Here is a 17,500-nt window from a genome sequence, read left to right as displayed (position 1 = left end):
CTTGCCTTTGCCCAAAAGTGGCCGGGATAGACTCCAGTAACCACATGAGCCAAAGAAGGAGTGGAAAGCTCACAAACTTTAGCCTTAATCATTGGTACAAGAAAGATAGAACCATGATTTATTCTGGTAAAAAGGGCAAAATCTGACCCTCCCGTCTGAAGGTGACAGCAGAAATCCTAAATCAGAGCAGGAAGCGGTTTTCTAATCTTTTATTATCCAATTTGGTGAGTCAGTTTCAGAGATCTGTTGTTCATAATTGATGTGATTGGCACCTGGTGTGGTGTTGGGCTGCTTTAGCCCATCTGGCTCAAGTTTTGGTGTGAATTTGCATAAGGAAGCAGTGGATGCAATTAGTGAAAGTGTCATGCTTTTTTTATTACCTATGCTCAATGAACAGACTGATTGCTTCTGTTGTTTTAAAGACAGAAGAAATACACTACATTCAAGGGCTCGTCCGGGATTTGAACCCGGGACCTCTTGCACCCGAAGCGAGAATCATACCCCTAGACCAACGAGCCTCACGTTGAAGCATTTTACAAGATTTTTGCCAAGCAAAATGCTATTTATGCCATGTGATTCAAGAGAAGACTATAACTTTATTTTCAATACCCATTATTGAACCATTTATGGTTTACCTTGCCTTTGCCCAAAAGTGGCCGGGATAGACTCCAGTAACCACATGAGCCCAAAAAGGAGTGGAAGGCTCACACACTTTAGCCTTAATCATTGGTACAAGAAAGATAGAACCATGATTTAATCTGGTAAAAAGGGCAAAATCTGACCCTCCCATCTGAAGGTGACAGCAGAAATCCTAAATCAGAGCAGGAAGCGGTTTTCTAAACTTTTATTATCCAATTTGGTGAGTCAGTTTCAGAGATCTGTTGTTCATAATTGATGTGATTGGCACCTGGGGCCTGTTTCACAAAGGAGGTTAAGTGTAAACTCTGAGTTCATAAACCCGGAAATCAGGGAAACCCTGGGTTTTCCGTTTCAGAATCGGAGGTTTGTTAAACCAGAGAAAGCAGAGTAAGTCAAACCCGTTTCTGAAAGAGAGTTAACTTTTACTCGGAGTCAGTATCCATGGTTACTTATGCTGTGAACCTAACCTGGTCGGGAGCAGGTTTTATTCTCCAAACTCGAAGTTTTTGCCGGTCCCCTCCCCTTTTTAAAGACGAAGCACTATATTTCGCTTCAACCTTCATTGCCCACATTTCCGTCACGCGATCTAAGTGACAAGAATGGCTTGTCCTTTTTTGGAGGACCCAATAGATGAGGAGGCTGCATTAATTCGTAGAGAATTACATTTACGTCGTACGAGGATTTTGAGACCTCGACTCGATGTTTTGTCATTTCCCCATACGTTTTTGTTTGAGCGTTACCGTTTTTCGTTGCAGTCAATTACATATACAAAATGAAAACAACATTAGGTCTTGCTATGTAGATGTTTCATATGTCAAATATTGTCAACAAAGCCTACATCCATGACATGCTCACATTTGACCTGATTGAATTATGTTTTTATACTTCATTTTTAGCTGCTGCCATGTTTCTTTTAATTCCTGCAGGATTGCATCTACATGAAAATGAAATCAGGGACATTGAATTAGATTAATGTAACAATTACTTTTTGGAAACACAATTTGTTAGCACTGCTTACTTTCTTAATCCCGTATAAACCTATACCACTTGATCAATACAAGGGTAGTGTTGCAGCGTGTGTGTGCTGAGCGGGGTGCAATCCACGAGAGACAAGGGGAGGGGCGATTGCAGGTGCAGATGGGGGGGGGGGGGGGTGAGCACGGATGAGGAGGACGGAGAAGGTGTCATTCCCAGAATAACTGTTTTGGAGTCATTCTTATTCCGCTCTGGAGGTTGAGGGTTTCCAAAGGGAAGTGAACCCCGAAGGAGAATTCCCTTCAGCCCTGAAGGAAATCTCCCCTGCGCTTTTGACCACGCACGGTCGGAAAGACGAGAGAAAAGAAGGAAGTCTTTGCGCAGCGAAAGGTTCAACAGTAGACAAATGTTCACTTTTAAAAACACAATTGCATGTATTAATATTAAAATGACCAACGTTTGCTAGAGGGGAAGGTTAACAAAAAAGTCCTCTAAACATTACCGACGTTAAATGCATTTTTCCCCCAGATTGGTTCTGTACACTATGCAGCATTTCATGCAATTACACCAGGAATAACACTTCAAAAGTACACCTAAATATCACCATTTTTTATTTCACACCTTACGCTATTTAAAAAGTTATTACAGTCAATATTTATAACAATGATTTAAATGCAAACTTAGGCATTAACTTGAGCAGCTATGTTTTCCCAAGCTAACTGTCTCTGTTTTGCAGATGCAGCGGTGTTGCTTTTCTTCTGGAATATGTTCTCATATTCACTGCAACTCTGCAGCAGCACGTCAAGTTCAGCTGGCGAAAAATACGCAGACCTCTTTGTTTTCACGGTTGCCATGGTGACTCGTGATATCTGCGCTCCATTGATAATGGCTTCTTATAGACGCGGTGCGCACGCTCACCTCCGAATCAGTCCACTCAGAGTTGATTGATCTAACGCGGATCAGCTGCTCTGAAACTGAAAACTCAGAGTTGTCAATCTCTCGATTGACCAACTCAGAGTTCAGGTTTGACCTCAGAGTTGGTTGAACCTCCTTTGTGAAACAGGCCCCTGGTGTGGTGTTGGGCTGCTTTAGCCCATCTTGCTCAAGTTTTGGTGTGAATTTGCCTAAGCAAGCAGTGGTACAAAGGCTAGGTAGTTAAGGTGTCATGTACTGTTTACCTTACTTAGATCCAATGAACAGACTGAAGGTTTCCTTTGTTTTTGAATATAGAAATAAAGCACAAGCGTTTTTTAACGGGCTCGTCCGGGATTTGAACCCGGGACCTCTCGCACCCTAAGCGAGAATCATACCCCTAGACCAACGAGCCTCACGTTGAAGGATTTTGCAAGATTTTTGCCAAGCAAAATGCTATTTATGCCATGTGATTCAAGAGAAGACTATAACTTTATTTTCAATACCCATTATTGAACCATTTATGGTTTACCTTGCCTTTGCCCAAAAGTGGCCGGGATAGACTCCAGTAAACACATGAGCCCAAAAAGGAGTGGAAGGCTCACAAACTTTAGCCTTAATCATTGGTACAAGAAAGATAGAACCATGATTTAATCTGGTAAAAAGGGCAAAATCTGACCCTCCCATCTGAAGGTGACAGCAGAAATCCTAAATCAGAGCAGGAAGGGGTTTTCTAATCTTTTATTATCCAATTTGGTGAGTCAGTTTCAGAGATTTGTTGTTCATAATTGATGTGATTGGCACCTGGTGTGGTGTTGGGCTGCTTTAGCCCATCTGGCTCAAGTTTTGGTGTGAATTTGCCTAAGCAAGCAGTGGTACAAAGGCTAGGTAGTTAAGGTGTCATGTACTGTTTACCTTACTTAGATCCAATGAACAGACTGAAGGTTTCCTTTGTTTTTGAATATAGAAATAAAGCACAAGCGTTTTTTAACGGGCTCGTCCGGGATTTGAACCCGGGACCTCTCGCACCCTAAGCGAGAATCATACCCCTAGACCAACGAGCCTCACGTTGAAGGATTTTGCAAGATTTTTGCCAAGCAAAATGCTATTTATGCCATGTGATTCAAGAGAAGACTATAACTTTATTTTCAATACCCATTATTGAACCATTTATGGTTTACCTTGCCTTTGCCCAAAAGTGGCCGGGATAGACTCCAGTAACCACATGAGCCAAAGAAGGAGTGGAAAGCTCACAAACTTTAGCCTTAATCATTGGTACAAGAAAGATAGAACCATGATTTAATCTGGTAAAAAGGGCAAAATCTGACCCTCCCATCTGAAGGTCACAGCAGAAATCCTAAATCAGAGCAGGAAGCGGTTTTCTAATTTTTTTATTATCCAATTTGGTGAGTCAGTTTTAGAGTTCTTTTGTTCATAATTGATGTGATTGGCACATGGTGTGGTGTTGGGCTGCTTTAGCCCATCTGGCTCAAGTTTTGGTGTGAATTTGCATAAGCAAGCAGTGGTACAAAGGCTAGGTAGTTAAGGTGTCATGTACTGTTTACCTTACTCTGATCCAATGAACAGACTGAAGGTTTCCTTTGTTTTTGAATATAGAAATAAAACACAAGCGTTTTTTAACGGGCTCGTCCGGGATTTGAACCCGGGACCTCTCGCACCCTAAGCGAGAATCATACCCCTAGACCAACGAGCCTCACGTTGAAGGATTTTGCAAGATTTTTGCCAAGCAAAATGCTATTTATGCCATGTGATTCAAGAGAAGACTATAACTTTATTTTCAATGCCCATTATTGAACCATTTATGGTTTACCTTGCCTTTGCCCAAAAGTGGCCGGGATAGACTCCAGTAACCACATCAGCCAAAGAAGGAGTGGAAAGCTCACAAACTTTAGCCTTAATCATTGGTACAAGAAAGATAGAACCATGATTTATTCTGGTAAAAAGGGCAAAATCTGACCCTCCCATCTGAAGGTCACAGCAGAAATCCTAAATCAGAGCAGGAAGGGGTTTTCTAAACTTTTATAATCCAATTTTGGTGAGTCAGTTTTAGAGTTCTTTTGTTCTTAATTGAAAGGATTAGCACCTGGTGTGGTGTTCTGGCTACTATAGCCCATCTGGCTCAAGTTTTGGTGTGAATTTGCATAAGGAAGCAGTGGATGCAATTAGTGAAAGTGTTGTGCTTTTTTTATTACCTATGCTCAATGAACAGACTGAATGCTTCTGTTGTTTTAAAGACAGAAGAAATACACTACATTCAAGGGCTCGTCCGGGATTTGAACCCGGGACCTCTCGCACCCGAAGCGAGAATCATACCCCTAGACCAACGAGCCTCACGTTGAAGCATTTTACAAGATTTTTGCCAAGCAAAATGCTATTTATGCCATGTGATTCAAGACAAGACTATAACTTTATTTTCAATACCCATTATTGAACCATTTATGGTTTACCTTGCCTTTGCCCAAAAGTGGCCGGGATAGACTCCAGTAAACACATGAGCCCAAAAAGGAGTGGAAGGCTCACAAACTTTAGCCTTAATCATTGGTACAAGAAAGATAGAACCATGATTTAATCTGGTAAAAATGGCAAAATCTGACCCTCCCATCTGAAGGTCACAGCAGAAATCCTAAATCAGAGCAGGAAGGGGTTTTCTAAACTTTTATAATCCAATTTGGTGAGTCAGTTTCAGAGATCTGTTGTTCATAATTGATGTGATTGGCACCTGGTGTGGTGTTGGGCTGCTTTAGCCCATCTGGCTCAAGTTTTGGTGTGAATTTGCATAAGGAAGCAGTGGATGCAATTAGTGAAAGTGTCGTGCTTTTTTTATTACCTATGCTCAATGAACAGACTAAATGCTTCTGTTGTTTTAAAGAAAGAAGAAATACACTACATTCAAGGGCTCGTCCGGGATTTGAACCCGGGACCTCTCGCACCCTAAGCGAGAATCATACCCCTAGACCAACGAGCCTCACGTTGAAGGATTTTGCAAGATTTTTGCCAAGCAAAATGCTATTTATGCCATGTGATTCAAGAGAAGACTATAACTTTATTTTCAATACCCATTATTGAACCATTTATGGTTTACCTTGCCTTTGCCCAAAAGTGGCCGGGATAGACTCCAGTAACCACATGAGCCAAAGAAGGAGTGGAAAGCTCACAAACTTTAGCCTTAATCATTGGTACAAGAAAGATAGAACCATGATTTAATCTGGTAAAAAGGGCAAAATCTGACCCTCCCATCTGAAGGTCACAGCAGAAATCCTAAATCAGAGCAGGAAGCGGTTTTCTAATTTTTTTATTATCCAATTTGGTGAGTCAGTTTTAGAGTTCTTTTGTTCATAATTGATGTGATTGGCACATGGTGTGGTGTTGGGCTGCTTTAGCCCATCTGGCTCAAGTTTTGGTGTGAATTTGCATAAGCAAGCAGTGGTACAAAGGCTAGGTAGTTAAGGTGTCATGTACTGTTTACCTTACTTTGATCCAATGAACAGACTGAAGGTTTCCTTTGTTTTTGAATATAGAAATAAAACACAAGCGTTTTTTAACGGGCTCGTCCGGGATTTGAACCCGGGACCTCTCGCACCCTAAGCGAGAATCATACCCCTAGACCAACGAGCCTCACGTTGAAGGATTTTGCAAGATTTTTGCCAAGCAAAATGCTATTTATGCCATGTGATTCAAGAGAAGACTATAACTTTATTTTCAATGCCCATTATTGAACCATTTATGGTTTACCTTGCCTTTGCCCAAAAGTGGCCGGGATAGACTCCAGTAACCACATGAGCCAAAGAAGGAGTGGAAAGCTCACAAACTTTAGCCTTAATCATTGGTACAAGAAAGATAGAACCATGATTTATTCTGGTAAAAAGGGCAAAATCTGACCCTCCCATCTGAAGGTCACAGCAGAAATCCTAAATCAGAGCAGGAAGGGGTTTTCTAAACTTTTATAATCCAATTTTGGTGAGTCAGTTTTAGAGTTCTTTTGTTCTTAATTGAAAGGATTAGCACCTGGTGTGGTGTTCTGGCTACTATAGCCCATCTGGCTCAAGTTTTGGTGTGAATTTGCATAAGGAAGCAGTGGATGCAATTAGTGAAAGTGTCGTGCTTTTTTTATTACCTATGCTCAATGAACAGACTGAATGCTTCTGTTGTTTTAAAGACAGAAGAAATACACTACATTCAAGGGCTCGTCCGGGATTTGAACCCGGGACCTCTCGCACCCGAAGCGAGAATCATACCCCTAGACCAACGAGCCTCACGTTGAAGCATTTTACAAGATTTTTGCCAAGCAAAATGCTATTTATGCCATGTGATTCAAGACAAGACTATAACTTTATTTTCAATACCCATTATTGAACCATTTATGGTTTACCTTGCCTTTGCCCAAAAGTGGCCGGGATAGACTCCAGTAAACACATGAGCCCAAAAAGGAGTGGAAGGCTCACAAACTTTAGCCTTAATCATTGGTACAAGAAAGATAGAACCATGATTTAATCTGGTAAAAAGGGCAAAATCTGACCCTCCCATCTGAAGGTGACAGCAGAAATCCTAAATCAGAGCAGGAAGGGGTTTTCTAATCTTTTATTATCCAATTTGGTGAGTCAGTTTCAGAGATCTGTTGTTCATAATTGATGTGATTGGCACCTGGTGTGGTGTTGGGCTGCTTTAGCCCATCTGGCTCAAGTTTTGGTGTGAATTTGCATAAGCAAGCAGTGGTACAAAGGCTAGGTAGTTAAGGTGTCATGTACTGTTTACCTTACTTTGATCCAATGAACAGACTGAAGGTTTCCTTTGTTTTTGAATATAGAAATAAAACACAAGCGTTTTTTAACGGGCTCGTCCGGGATTTGAACCCGGGACCTCTCGCACCCTAAGCGAGAATCATACCCCTAGACCAACGAGCCTCACGTTGAAGGATTTTGCAAGATTTTTGCCAAGCAAAATGCTATTTATGCCATGTGATTCAAGAGAAGACTATAACTTTATTTTCAATGCCCATTATTGAACCATTTATGGTTTACCTTGCCTTTGCCCAAAAGTGGCCGGGATAGACTCCAGTAACCACATGAGCCAAAGAAGGAGTGGAAAGCTCACAAACTTTAGCCTTAATCATTGGTACAAGAAAGATAGAACCATGATTTATTCTGGTAAAAATGGCAAAATCTGACCCTCCCATCTGAAGGTCACAGCAGAAATCCTAAATCAGAGCAGGAAGCGGTTTTCTAATTTTTTTATTATCCAATTTGGTGAGTCAGTTTTAGAGTTCTTTTGTTCATAATTGATGTGATTGGCACATGGTGTGGTGTTGGGCTGCTTTAGCCCATCTGGCTCAAGTTTTGGTGTGAATTTGCATAAGGAAGCAGTGGATGCAATTAGTGAAAGTGTCGTGCTTTTTTTATTACCTATGCTCAATGAACAGACTGAATGCTTCTGTTGTTTTAAAGAAAGAAGAAATACACTACATTCAAGGGCTCGTCCGGGATTTGAACCCGGGACCTCTCGCACCCTAAGCGAGAATCATACCCCTAGACCAACGAGCCTCACGTTGAAGCATTTTACAAGATTTTTGCCAAGCAAAATGCTATTTATGCCATGTGATTCAAGACAAGACTATAACTTTATTTTCAATACCCATTATTGAACCATTTATGGTTTACCTTGCCTTTGCCCAAAAGTGGCCGGGATAGACTCCAGTAAACACATGAGCCCAAAAAGGAGTGGAAAGCTCACAAACTTTAGCCTTAATCATTGGTACAAGAAAGATAGAACCATGATTTAATCTGGTAAAAATGGCAAAATCTGACCCTCCCATCTGAAGGTCACAGCAGAAATCCTAAATCAGAGCAGGAAGCGGTTTTCTAATCTTTTATTATCCAATTTGGTGAGTCAGTTTCAGAGATCTGTTGTTCATAATTGATGTGATTGGCACCTGGTGTGGTGTTGGGCTGCTTTAGCCCATCTGGCTCAAGTTTTGGTGTGAATTTGCATAAGGAAGCAGTGGATGCAATTAGTGAAAGTGTCGTGCTTTTTTTATTACCTATGCTCAATGAACAGACTAAATGCTTCTGTTGTTTTAAAGAAAGAAGAAATACACTACATTCAAGGGCTCGTCCGGGATTTGAACCCGGGACCTCTCGCACCCGAAGCGAGAATCATACCCCTAGACCAACGAGCCTCACGTTGAAGCATTTTACAAGATTTTTGCCAAGCAAAATGCTATTTATGTCATGTGATTCAAGAGAAGACTATAACTTTTTTTTCAATACCCATTATTGAACCATTTATGGTTTACCTTGCCTTTGCCCAAAAGTGGCCGGGATAGACTCCAGTAACCACATGAGCCCAAAAAGGAGTGTAAGGCTCACACACTTTAGCCTTAATCATTGGTACAAGAAAGATAGAACCATGATTTAATCTGGTAAAAATGGCAAAATCTGACCCTCCCATCTGAAGGTCACAGCAGAAATCCTAAATCAGAGCAGGAAACGGTTTTCTAATCTTTTATTATCCAATTTGGTGAGTCAGTTTCAGAGATCTGTTGTTCATAATTGATGTGATTGGCACATGGTGTGGTGTTGGGCTGCTTTAGCCCATCTGGCTCAAGTTTTGGTGTGAATTTGCATAAGCAAGCAGTGGTACAAAGGCTAGGTAGTTAAGGTGTCATGTACTGTTTACCTTACTTAGATCCAATGAACAGACTGAAGGTTTCCTTTGTTTTTGAATATAGAAATAAAGCACAAGCGTTTTTTAACGGGCTCGTCCGGGATTTGAACCCGGGACCTCTCGCACCCAAAGCGAGAATCATACCCCTAGACCAACGAGCCTCACGTTGAAGCATTTTACAAGATTTTTGCCAAGCAAAATGCTATTTATGCCATGTGATTCAAGAGAAGACTATAACTTTATTTTCAATGCCCATTATTGAACCATTTATGGTTTACCTTGCCTTTGCCCAAAAGTGGCCGGGATAGACTCCAATAACCACATGAGCCAAAGAAGGAGTGGAAAGCTCACAAACTTTAGCCTTAATCATTGGTACAAGAAAGATAGAACCATGATTTAATCTGGTAAAAAGGGCAAAATCTGACCCTCCCATCTGAAGGTGACAGCAGAAATCCTAAATCAGAGGAGGAAGCGGTTTTCTAATCTTTTATTATCCAATTTGGTGAGTCAGTTTCAGAGATCTGTTGTTCATAATTGATGTGATTGGCACCTGGTGTGGTGTTGGGCTGCTTTAGCCCATCTGGCTCAAGTTTTGGTGTGAATTTGCATAAGCAAGCAGTGGATGCAATTAGTGAAAGTGTCATGCTTTTTTTATTACCTATGCTCAATGAACAGACTGATTTCTTCTGTTGTTTTAAAGACAAAAGAAATACACTACATTCAAGGGCTCGTCCGGGATTTGAACCCGGGACCTCTCGCACCCTAAGCGAGAATCATACCCCTAGACCAACGAGCCTCACGTTGAAGCATTTTACAAGATTTTTGCCAAGCAAAATGCTATTTATGCCATGTGATTCAAGAGAAGACTATTGCTCTATTTTCAATACCCATTATTGAACCATTTATGGTTTACCTTGCCTTTGCCCAAAAGTGGCCGTGATAGACTCCAGTAAACACATGAGCCCAAAAAGGAGTGGAAGGCTCACAAACTTTAGCCTTAATCATTGGTACAAGAAAGATAGAACCATGATTTAATCTGGTAAAAAGGGCAAAATCTGACCCTCCCATCTGAAGGTGACAGCAGAAATCCTAAATCAGAGCAGGAAGGGGTTTTCTAATCTTTTATTATCCAATTTGGTGAGTCAGTTTCAGAGATTTGTTGTTCATAATTGATGTGATTGGCACCTGGTGTGGTGTTGGGCTGCTTTAGCCCATCTGGCTCAAGTTTTGGTGTGAATTTGCCTAAGCAAGCAGTGGTACAAAGGCTAGGTAGTTAAGGTGTCATGTACTGTTTACCTTACTTAGATCCAATGAACAGACTGAAGGTTTCCTTTGTTTTTGAATATAGAAATAAAGCACAAGCGTTTTTTAACGGGCTCGTCCGGGATTTGAACCCGGGACCTCTCGCACCCTAAGCGAGAATCATACCCCTAGACCAACGAGCCTCACGTTGAAGCATTTTGCAAGATTTTTGCCAAGCAAAATGCTATTTATGCCATGTGATTCAAGAGAAGACTATAACTTTATTTTCAATACCCATTATTGAACCATTTATGGTTTACCTTGCCTTTGCCCAAAAGTGGCCGGGATAGACTCCAGTAACCACATGAGCCAAAGAAGGAGTGGAAAGCTCACAAACTTTAGCCTTAATCATTGGTACAAGAAAGATAGAACCATGATTTAATCTGGTAAAAAGGGCAAAATCTGACCCTCCCATCTGAAGGTCACAGCAGAAATCCTAAATCAGAGCAGGAAGCGGTTTTCTAATTTTTTTATTATCCAATTTGGTGAGTCAGTTTTAGAGTTCTTTTGTTCATAATTGATGTGATTGGCACATGGTGTGGTGTTGGGCTGCTTTAGCCCATCTGGCTCAAGTTTTGGTGTGAATTTGCATAAGCAAGCAGTGGTACAAAGGCTAGGTAGTTAAGGTGTCATGTACTGTTTACCTTACTTAGATCCAATGAACAGACTGAAGGTTTCCTTTGTTTTTGAATATAGAAATAAAACACAAGCGTTTTTTAACGGGCTCGTCCGGGATTTGAACCCGGGACCTCTCGCACCCTAAGCGAGAATCATACCCCTAGACCAACGAGCCTCACGTTGAAGTATTTTGCAAGATTTTTGCCAAGCAATATGCTATTTATGCCATGTGATTCAAGAGAAGACTATAACTTTATTTTCAATACCCATTATTGAACCATTTATGGTTTACCTTGCCTTTGCCCAAAAGTGGCCGGGATAGACTCCAGGAACCACATGAGCCCAAGAAGGAGTGGAAGGCTCACAAACTTTAGCCTTAATCATTGGTACAAGAAAGATAGAACCATGATTTAATCTGGTAAAAAGGGCAAAATCTGACCCTCCCATCTGAAGGTGACAGCAGAAATCCTAAATCAGAGCAGGAAGGGGTTTTCTAATCTTTTATTATCCAATTTGGTGAGTCAGTTTCAGAGATCTGTTGTTCATAATTGATGTGATTGGCACCTGGTGTGGTGTTGGGCTGCTTTAGCCCATCTGGCTCAAGTTTTGGTGTGAATTTGCCTAAGCAAGCAGTGGTACAAAGGCTAGGTAGTTAAGGTGTCATGTACTGTTTACCTTACTTAGATCCAATGAACAGACTGAAGGTTTCCTTTGTTTTTGAATATAGAAATAAAGCACAAGCGTTTTTTAACGGGCTCGTCCGGGATTTGAACCCGGGACCTCTCGCACCCTAAGCGAGAATCATACCCCTAGACCAACGAGCCTCACGTTGAAGCATTTTGCAAGATTTTTGCCAAGCAAAATGCTATTTATGCCATGTGATTCAAGAGAAGACTATAACTTTATTTTCAATACCCATTATTGAACCATTTATGGTTTACCTTGCCTTTGCCCAAAAGTGGCCGGGATAGACTCCAGTAACCACATGAGCCAAAGAAGGAGTGGAAAGCTCACAAACTTTAGCCTTAATCATTGGTACAAGAAAGATAGAACCATGATTTAATCTGGTAAAAAGGGCAAAATCTGACCCTCCCATCTGAAGGTCACAGCAGAAATCCTAAATCAGAGCAGGAAGCGGTTTTCTAATTTTTTTATTATCCAATTTGGTGAGTCAGTTTTAGAGTTCTTTTGTTCATAATTGATGTGATTGGCACATGGTGTGGTGTTGGGCTGCTTTAGCCCATCTGGCTCAAGTTTTGGTGTGAATTTGCATAAGCAAGCAGTGGTACAAAGGCTAGGTAGTTAAGGTGTCATGTACTGTTTACCTTACTTAGATCCAATGAACAGACTGAAGGTTTCCTTTGTTTTTGAATATAGAAATAAAACACAAGCGTTTTTTAACGGGCTCGTCCGGGATTTGAACCCGGGACCTCTCGCACCCTAAGCGAGAATCATACCCCTAGACCAACGAGCCTCACGTTGAAGTATTTTGCAAGATTTTTGCCAAGCAATATGCTATTTATGCCATGTGATTCAAGAGAAGACTATAACTTTATTTTCAATACCCATTATTGAACCATTTATGGTTTACCTTGCCTTTGCCCAAAAGTGGCCGGGATAGACTCCAGGAACCACATGAGCCCAAGAAGGAGTGGAAGGCTCACAAACTTTAGCCTTAATCATTGGTACAAGAAAGATAGAACCATGATTTAATCTGGTAAAAAGGGCAAAATCTGACCCTCCCATCTGAAGGTGACAGCAGAAATCCTAAATCAGAGCAGGAAGCGGTTTTCTAATCTTTTATTATCCAATTTGGTGAGTCAGTTTCAGAGATCTGTTGTTCATAATTGATGTGATTGGCACCTGGTGTGGTGTTGGGCTGCTTTAGCCCATCTGGCTCAAGTTTTGGTGTGAATTTGCATAAGCAAGCAGTGGATGCAATTAGTGAAAGTGTCATGCTTTTTTTATTACCTATGCTCAATGAACAGACTGATTTCTTCTGTTGTTTTAAAGACAAAAGAAATACACTACATTCAAGGGCTCGTCCGGGATTTGAACCCGGGACCTCTCGCACCCTAAGCGAGAATCATACCCCTAGACCAACGAGCCTCACGTTGAAGCATTTTACAAGATTTTTGCCAAGCAAAATGCTATTTATGCCATGTGATTCAAGAGAAGACTATTGCTCTATTTTCAATACCCATTATTGAACCATTTATGGTTTACCTTGCCTTTGCCCAAAAGTGGCCGGGACAGACTCCAGTAAACACATAAGCCCAAAAAGGAGTGGAAGGCTCACAAACTTTAGCCTTAATCATTGGTACAAGAAAGATAGAACCATGATTTAATCTGGTAAAAAGGGCAAAATCTGACCCTCCCATCTGAAGGTGACAGCAGAAATCCTAAATCAGAGCAGGAAGGGGTTTTCTAATCTTTTATTATCCAATTTGGTGAGTCAGTTTCAGAGATTTGTTGTTCATAATTGATGTGATTGGCACCTGGTGTGGTGTTGGGCTGCTTTAGCCCATCTGGCTCAAGTTTTGGTGTGAATTTGCCTAAGCAAGCAGTGGTACAAAGGCTAGGTAGTTAAGGTGTCATGTACTGTTTACCTTACTTAGATCCAATGAACAGACTGAAGGTTTCCTTTGTTTTTGAATATAGAAATAAAGCACAAGCGTTTTTTAACGGGCTCGTCCGGGATTTGAACCCGGGACCTCTCGCACCCTAAGCGAGAATCATACCCCTAGACCAACGAGCCTCACGTTGAAGGATTTTGCAAGATTTTTGCCAAGCAAAATGCTATTTATGCCATGTGATTCAAGAGAAGACTATAACTTTATTTTCAATACCCATTATTGAACCATTTATGGTTTACCTTGCCTTTGCCCAAAAGTGGCCGGGATAGACTCCAGTAACCACATGAGCCCAAAAAGGAGTGGAAAGCTCACAAACTTTAGCCTTAATCATTGGTACAAGAAAGATAGAACCATGATTTAATCTGGTAAAAAGGGCAAAATCTGACCCTCCCATCTGAAGGTCACAGCAGAAATCCTAAATCAGAGCAGGAAGCGGTTTTCTAATTTTTTTATTATCCAATTTGGTGAGTCAGTTTTAGAGTTCTTTTGTTCATAATTGATGTGATTGGCACATGGTGTGGTGTTGGGCTGCTTTAGCCCATCTGGCTCAAGTTTTGGTGTGAATTTGCATAAGCAAGCAGTGGTACAAAGGCTAGGTAGTTAAGGTGTCATGTACTGTTTACCTTACTTTGATCCAATGAACAGACTGAAGGTTTCCTTTGTTTTTGAATATAGAAATAAAACACAAGCGTTTTTTAACGGGCTCGTCCGGGATTTGAACCCGGGACCTCTCGCACCCTAAGCGAGAATCATACCCCTAGACCAACGAGCCTCACGTTGAAGTATTTTGCAAGATTTTTGCCAAGCAATATGCTATTTATGCCATGTGATTCAAGAGAAGACTATAACTTTATTTTCAATACCCATTATTGAACCATTTATGGTTTACCTTGCCTTTGCCCAAAAGTGGCCGGGATAGACTCCAGGAACCACATGAGCCCAAGAAGGAGTGGAAGGCTCACAAACTTTAGCCTTAATCATTGGTACAAGAAAGATAGAACCATGATTTAATCTGGTAAAAAGGGCAAAATCTGACCCTCCCATCTGAAGGTGACAGCAGAAATCCTAAATCAGAGCAGGAAGCGGTTTTCTAATCTTTTATTATCCAATTTGGTGAGTCAGTTTCAGAGATCTGTTGTTCATAATTGATGTGATTGGCACCTGGTGTGGTGTTGGGCTGCTTTAGCCCATCTGGCTCAAGTTTTGGTGTGAATTTGCATAAACGAGGAGTGGATGCAATTAGTGAAAGTGTCATGCTTTTTTTATTACCTATGCTCAATGAACAGACTGATTTCTTCTGTTGTTTTAAAGACAAAAGAAATACACTACATTCAAGGGCCCGTCCGGGATTTGAACCCGGGACCTCTCGCACCCTAAGCGAGAATCATACCCCTAGACCAACGAGCCTCACGTTGAAGAATTTTACAAGATTTTTGCCAAGCAAAATGCTATTTATGCCATGTGATACAAGAGAAGACTATAACTTTATTTTCAATACCCATTATTGAACCATTTATGGTTTACCTTGCCTTTGCCCAAAAGTGGCCGGGATAGACTCCAGTAACGACATGAGCCCAAAAAGGAGTGGAAGGCTCACAAACTTTAGCCTTAATCATTGGTACAAGAAAGATAGAACCATGATTTAATCTGGTAAAAAGGGCAAAATCTGACCCTCCCATCTGAAGGTCACAGCAAAAATCCTAAATCAGAGCAGGAAGCAGTTTTCTGAACTTTTATTATCCAATTTGGTGAGTCAGTTTCAGAGATCTGTTGTTCATAATTGATGTGATTGGCACCTGGTGTGGTGTTGGGCTGCTTTAGCCCATCTGGCTCAAGTTTTGGTGTGAATTTGCATAAGGAAGCAGTGGATGCAATTAGTGAAAGTGTCGTGCTTTTTTTATTACCTATGCTCAATGAACAGACTAAATGCTTCTGTTGTTTTAAAGAAAGAAGAAATACACTACATTCAAGGGCTCGTCCGGGATTTGAACCTGGGACCTCTCGCACCCAAAGCGAGAATCATACCCCTAGACCAACGAGCCTCACGTTGAAGCATTTTACAAGATTTTTGCCGAGCAAAATGCTATTTATGTCATGTGATTCAAGAGAAGACTATAACTTTTTTTTCAATACCCATTATTGAACCATTTATGGTTTACCTTGCCTTTGCCCAAAAGTGGCCGGGATAGACTCCAGTAACCACATGAGCCCAAAAAGGAGTGGAAGGCTCACACACTTTAGCCTTAATCATTGGTACAAGAAAGATAGAACCATGATTTAATCTGGTAAAAAGGGCAAAATCTGACCCTCCCATCTGAAGGTCACAGCAGAAATCCTAAATCAGAGCAGGAAGCGGTTTTCTTATTTTTTTATTATCCAATTTGGTGAGTCAGTTTCAGAGTTCTTTTGTTCATAATTGATGTGATTGGCACATGGTGTGGTGTTGGGCTGCTTTAGCCCATCTGGCTCAAGTTTTGGTGTGAATTTGCATTAGCAAGCAGTGGTACAAAGGCTAGGTAGTTAAGGTGTCATGTACTGTTTACCTTACTTAGATCCAATGAACAGACTGAAGGTTTCCTTTGTTTTTGAATATAGAAATAAAGCACAAGCGTTTTTTAAAGGGCTCGTCCGGGATTTGAACCCGGGACCTCTCGCACCCAAAGCGAGAATCATACCCCTAGACCAACGAGCCTCACGTTGAAGCATTTTACAAGATTTTTGCCAAGCAAAATGCTATTTATGCCATGTGATTCAAGAGAAGACTATAACTTTATTTTCAATACCCATTATTGAACCATTTATGGTTTACCTTGCCTTTGCCCAAAAGTGGCCGGGATAGACTCCAGTAAACACATGAGCCCAAAAAGAAGTGGAAGGCTCACAAACTTTAGCCTTAATCATTGGTACAAGAAAGATAGAACCATGATTTAATCTGGTAAAAAGGGCAAAATCTGACCCTCCCATCTGAAGGTCACAGCAGAAATCCTAAATCAGAGCAGGAAGGGGTTTTCTAATCTCTTATTATCCAATTTGGTGAGTCGGTTTCAGAGATTTGTTGTTCATAATTGATGTGATTGGCACCTGGTGTGGTGTTGGGCTGTTTTATCCCATCTGGCTCAAGTTTTGGTGTGAATTTGCCTAAGCAAGCAGTGGTACAAAGGCTAGGTAGTTAAGGTGTCATGTACTGTTTACCTTACTTAGATCCAATGAACAGACTGAAGGTTTCCTTTGTTTTTGAATATAGAAATAAAGCACAAGCGTTTTTTAACGGGCTCGTCCGGGATTTGAACCCGGGACCTCTCGCACCCTAAGCGAGAATCATACCCCTAGACCAACGAGCCTCACGTTGAAGGATTTTGCAAGATTTTTGCCAAGCAAAATGCTATTTATGCCATGTGATTCAAGAGAAGACTATAACTTTTTTTTCAATACCCATTATTGAACCATTTATGGTTTACCTTGCCTTTGCCCAAAAGTGGCCGGGATAGACTCCAGTAACCACATGAGCCCAAAAAGGAGTGTAAGGCTCACACACTTTAGCCTTAATCATTGGTACAAGAAAGATAGAACCATGATTTAATCTGGTAAAAAGGGCAAAATCTGACCCTCCCATCTGAAGGTCACAGCAGAAATCCTAAATCAGAGCAGGAAGCGGTTTTCTAATCTTTTATTATCCAATTTGGTGAGTCAGTTTCAGAGATCTGTTGTTCATAATTGATGTGATTGGCACCTGGTGT

At 41.0% G+C, this 17,500-nt stretch overlaps 1 protein-coding gene and 24 non-coding genes across 31 annotated transcripts in view; 1 reads left to right on the top strand and 24 right to left on the bottom strand.

Moving 5' to 3' along the window:
• Positions 1 to 17,500, top strand: part of ano2b (anoctamin 2b) — a 262,039-nt gene that overhangs the window by 138,182 nt on the left and 106,357 nt on the right. The window lies entirely within an intron of this gene.
• On the bottom strand, positions 447 to 518 carry trnap-ugg (transfer RNA proline (anticodon UGG)). The gene has a single exon. It is a non-coding gene; the product is annotated as a tRNA-Pro (tRNA).
• On the bottom strand, positions 2,870 to 2,941 carry trnap-agg (transfer RNA proline (anticodon AGG)). The gene has a single exon. It is a non-coding gene; the product is annotated as a tRNA-Pro (tRNA).
• On the bottom strand, positions 3,519 to 3,590 carry trnap-agg (transfer RNA proline (anticodon AGG)). Its single transcript has one exon. It is a non-coding gene; the product is annotated as a tRNA-Pro (tRNA).
• trnap-agg (transfer RNA proline (anticodon AGG)) lies at positions 4,169 to 4,240 on the bottom strand. Its single transcript has one exon. It is a non-coding gene; the product is annotated as a tRNA-Pro (tRNA).
• On the bottom strand, positions 4,806 to 4,877 carry trnap-cgg (transfer RNA proline (anticodon CGG)). Its single transcript has one exon. It is a non-coding gene; the product is annotated as a tRNA-Pro (tRNA).
• Positions 5,441 to 5,512, bottom strand: trnap-agg (transfer RNA proline (anticodon AGG)). The gene has a single exon. It is a non-coding gene; the product is annotated as a tRNA-Pro (tRNA).
• On the bottom strand, positions 6,091 to 6,162 carry trnap-agg (transfer RNA proline (anticodon AGG)). The gene has a single exon. It is a non-coding gene; the product is annotated as a tRNA-Pro (tRNA).
• On the bottom strand, positions 6,728 to 6,799 carry trnap-cgg (transfer RNA proline (anticodon CGG)). Its single transcript has one exon. It is a non-coding gene; the product is annotated as a tRNA-Pro (tRNA).
• On the bottom strand, positions 7,377 to 7,448 carry trnap-agg (transfer RNA proline (anticodon AGG)). Its single transcript has one exon. It is a non-coding gene; the product is annotated as a tRNA-Pro (tRNA).
• Positions 8,013 to 8,084, bottom strand: trnap-agg (transfer RNA proline (anticodon AGG)). The gene has a single exon. It is a non-coding gene; the product is annotated as a tRNA-Pro (tRNA).
• Positions 8,648 to 8,719, bottom strand: trnap-cgg (transfer RNA proline (anticodon CGG)). The gene has a single exon. It is a non-coding gene; the product is annotated as a tRNA-Pro (tRNA).
• On the bottom strand, positions 9,297 to 9,368 carry trnap-agg (transfer RNA proline (anticodon AGG)). The gene has a single exon. It is a non-coding gene; the product is annotated as a tRNA-Pro (tRNA).
• Positions 9,932 to 10,003, bottom strand: trnap-ugg (transfer RNA proline (anticodon UGG)). The gene has a single exon. It is a non-coding gene; the product is annotated as a tRNA-Pro (tRNA).
• On the bottom strand, positions 10,581 to 10,652 carry trnap-agg (transfer RNA proline (anticodon AGG)). The gene has a single exon. It is a non-coding gene; the product is annotated as a tRNA-Pro (tRNA).
• Positions 11,231 to 11,302, bottom strand: trnap-ugg (transfer RNA proline (anticodon UGG)). Its single transcript has one exon. It is a non-coding gene; the product is annotated as a tRNA-Pro (tRNA).
• Positions 11,880 to 11,951, bottom strand: trnap-agg (transfer RNA proline (anticodon AGG)). The gene has a single exon. It is a non-coding gene; the product is annotated as a tRNA-Pro (tRNA).
• Positions 12,530 to 12,601, bottom strand: trnap-agg (transfer RNA proline (anticodon AGG)). The gene has a single exon. It is a non-coding gene; the product is annotated as a tRNA-Pro (tRNA).
• trnap-agg (transfer RNA proline (anticodon AGG)) lies at positions 13,165 to 13,236 on the bottom strand. Its single transcript has one exon. It is a non-coding gene; the product is annotated as a tRNA-Pro (tRNA).
• On the bottom strand, positions 13,814 to 13,885 carry trnap-agg (transfer RNA proline (anticodon AGG)). The gene has a single exon. It is a non-coding gene; the product is annotated as a tRNA-Pro (tRNA).
• trnap-agg (transfer RNA proline (anticodon AGG)) lies at positions 14,464 to 14,535 on the bottom strand. The gene has a single exon. It is a non-coding gene; the product is annotated as a tRNA-Pro (tRNA).
• Positions 15,099 to 15,170, bottom strand: trnap-agg (transfer RNA proline (anticodon AGG)). The gene has a single exon. It is a non-coding gene; the product is annotated as a tRNA-Pro (tRNA).
• On the bottom strand, positions 15,734 to 15,805 carry trnap-ugg (transfer RNA proline (anticodon UGG)). The gene has a single exon. It is a non-coding gene; the product is annotated as a tRNA-Pro (tRNA).
• trnap-ugg (transfer RNA proline (anticodon UGG)) lies at positions 16,384 to 16,455 on the bottom strand. Its single transcript has one exon. It is a non-coding gene; the product is annotated as a tRNA-Pro (tRNA).
• On the bottom strand, positions 17,033 to 17,104 carry trnap-agg (transfer RNA proline (anticodon AGG)). The gene has a single exon. It is a non-coding gene; the product is annotated as a tRNA-Pro (tRNA).

The sequence above is a fragment of the Oryzias latipes genome, chromosome 23, assembly GCF_053564925.1.
Source record: "Oryzias latipes strain Hd-rR chromosome 23, Olatipes_Hd-rR_3.1".
Classification (NCBI taxonomy): Eukaryota; Metazoa; Chordata; class Actinopteri; order Beloniformes; family Adrianichthyidae; genus Oryzias; species Oryzias latipes.
This window is presented reverse-complemented; position numbering and strand designations above follow the sequence as displayed.